The sequence below is a fragment of the Apis dorsata genome, unplaced genomic scaffold (assembly GCF_000469605.1).
Source record: "Apis dorsata unplaced genomic scaffold, Apis dorsata 1.3 scaffold_108, whole genome shotgun sequence".
Lineage (NCBI taxonomy): Eukaryota > Metazoa > Arthropoda > Insecta > Hymenoptera > Apidae > Apis > Apis dorsata.
The window spans coordinates 54,816-58,085 of record NW_006263404.1 but is presented as its reverse complement, the minus strand read 5'-3'; positions in this window follow the sequence as shown (position 1 = coordinate 58,085).

Below are 3,270 nucleotides of genomic sequence, written 5' to 3'. Positions count from 1 at the left end.
ATATATATACTACTTATACATATAAAGCGAAGAGACGAACGATATGCACGTTAACGTGTGAACCAAACACGGATAAAATCGAAGAGAAGCGGGGGTGATTGCTATATTCGAGATAAAACAAATTATTATAGCGCATATATAGGTTAAATAAGATATAAAGGAAACCAAGTACTATCTTAGGCAGACATAGGATTCAACTACGTGCGAGTCAATACATACACAATTATGTAACAATTCGCCTTTTAACCGATCGCTATATTCGTTAATCCATTCGGACGTCCTGTAACGACGCGAACATCTTGTACATCCCGTTTCCCATTGTAAAAAAGGGAACGAATGAAAAACACGTTAATTTGTCGAGGATAAAGATGAAGTAGCAAAAAAACAAAAAAAAAAAAAAAAAAAAAAAAAAAAAAAAAAAAAAAAAAAAAAAAGAAAAAGAAAAAAAGATCGAAATTGGCAGCGACGTTGTTCCGAATGTATTGACAATAAAGGTAAATTAAATTAATTTAATCGAGATAATAGCGTTATTGAGTAAAAGTTGAATGCAGTGTTGTAATATATGATTTACCTACGATGTATCGGATCTTCGGGATTATATTAGTATTATCGATCGAGATAAACCTGTCGCATCGTTGATAAACTATATATTAGTTGTTATTAATCGTAGTTATCGCTAGATACGCTATGTACATAAAGGAAAACAAATGCAGTAGAGGAAATATTATACGTTAAAACAAAGAGTATTGTTTGTATAATAACAAGTGTTGTAAGTTACGCTAGTTCAGCGTCGATGATGAATTCAACTGAATTTATGGTACGATGAGGGAAGGGAAGAAGAGCTACTGTAATTTTAAAAAATTATACGTAGATTAGATTATTTTAAAGACAATATATATTATACATATACATACGTATGCGCCGTATATAGTATGTATCGCGTAAGTTCACTTGAATTTATCGAGATTCTGAATCGTCGTACCGCTTCCATAGCAATAATTGTATAGTTGATGTTAATGGTACTAATCACCCGCATAAAAAAAAAAAAAAAACTTATATTATATAACGTGTCCTGCAGAGAATTAATTAGATCGCAATTTCTTCGAGTTGAGTCAAACAAACTACTTGATATAATTTCCCTCGGACAATATACGTAAGTAGAGGTTAGTTGGTGAAACAACCATAAATACCTTTTGTCACGAGATTACGTATTTACTATTAATATTACCATTGTGGTCCACGGCAAGAAACAGGGTGGACTTGCTCGAATATCGTTGTAATATCCATATGGAATTTTCGAATTTTGGGATTGTGATATACATTACATATATACGTATATATACGTATATGTATATATATATATATTATACACATACACACAAGTATAACAAAACACAAGAGAACCGAGAATTAATTCTACTTTGATTCGTTTAACTTTATTAAACCACTATCTTTTCTCGCGACAGCTTTTATCGTCTTGATAGTCTCGATAGTCTTCGAAATCCAGCAACTCGATACGCCACAGATTTTCTGAGATATAAAATAAAATCCCCCCCAAAAAAAAACAAAAAAAACAAAAAACAAAAAAAATCAAAAAAACCGCTATCGTGTGATTATAAATATATATATAACGTAAACGGGAAACTACTACTACTATTACTACTACTACTACTACTACTACTACTATTACTACACTACCACTACTACTACTACTATTACTATTACTACTACTACTACTACTACTATTACTACACTACTATTACTACTACTACTGCTACTACTACTACTACTATACCGATATCCTATAAAAGAAGAAAAAGAAACCAATAGTGTATTACGCGGATAAAAATATCCTTCTCGGATCTTTTGTGAAAGTGAGAAAAAGTTGTTTACCGCTCTAAAAATAGAATAGTAGTTAAATGTATAATAGTTGCAGACAAGAAACAAGAAATACATTATTACTTAAGTGTTTGATAATATAACATATTCTAACACTTGTTGTATAAAGACTATCGTTTTAGGTGATTCTGAATTATTTATCATATCAAACAGGTTGACATATGTTTGAAAATAATTTATTGTTGTAATAAATGAAGTAATTTAAAAACTACTAGATACGATACAGAACGATAAACTATATAAAGATAATTATTGATTGGAGATTAATGCATTATCCAAATTTTAACTCCTAATATTTCGTTTCGCTTCACTGTGCCGAGGTAACGCAGGGCAGGAAATCATAAAAAGCAGAGATTTATCGTATGCTCGATCGAAGAAATTATTTTTCATACACGCACGTGCAGATTTATCCGGTTGTAAAGTTAGTTCGTCTCTTTAATATCGTCGTTCGATTTAATTAGAAATTCTTTTCGCGATATAACGCACGATTCTTCTCTTCTTCTAGCTCGATAAAAAAAAAAGAGGACAACAGGAGTTGTTTTTGCGAATTTATTTTTCATCTATTATTATTATTATTGTTATTAATTTCAACAAATCGATCCATCGTTACAATTATATATTATCCGAGAATTTTCATTTTCGCACGAACGTACGGCCAAATATTTTCCAACCTATAATTCTGTGCGTTCCGTATCGTTGAACGACCGTACGTTTAGACCTACCTCTTCCCCCTCCACCTTCCTCTCTCCCCCACTCGCTCTGTATCCTCCTTCGCATCGAATGTTCATCACGTCTAAATTCTGTCTAAATATCCTATTTCGACGCTGTGGCCTGAATCTGTAAATCTAATATATTGTACATGAAATTTTTGTCCTTAGATGCAGCGAAATATCTAATACTCTCGATTTATACTATTACTAATCTAGTACAATTCTTATTTTTCAAGAAATATAATATACCATGTTATTGTAAAAGTACTGCCTCGAGGACAGACTGTATCTTGGCTCCGATTAATAAATGAGTTTGAACCAAACCAAGTGTTTTTTCTTTTCTTTAAAATAATTTTCCATTTAAGAAATTTAAGAAATTTACTCAACAGTTGTTGTTTTCATCTCTATATATATATATATATATATATATATATATATATGCATATCCGATCGATGAATTTTAATTTCGATAATAAAAGATTGTTCAAAGATAAGTGATAGACCCGAGAATATTTTCGAAACGAACCATGAGATTACATCGTTATCGCGATACTATTTTTCATTTTTTCATTATTGAATGATTATTAATATTTAACGGAAAAAAAAGAATCCATAAATTTTTCTTACGTAAATTTTTCTTTTTCTACGATAAACGTTACGT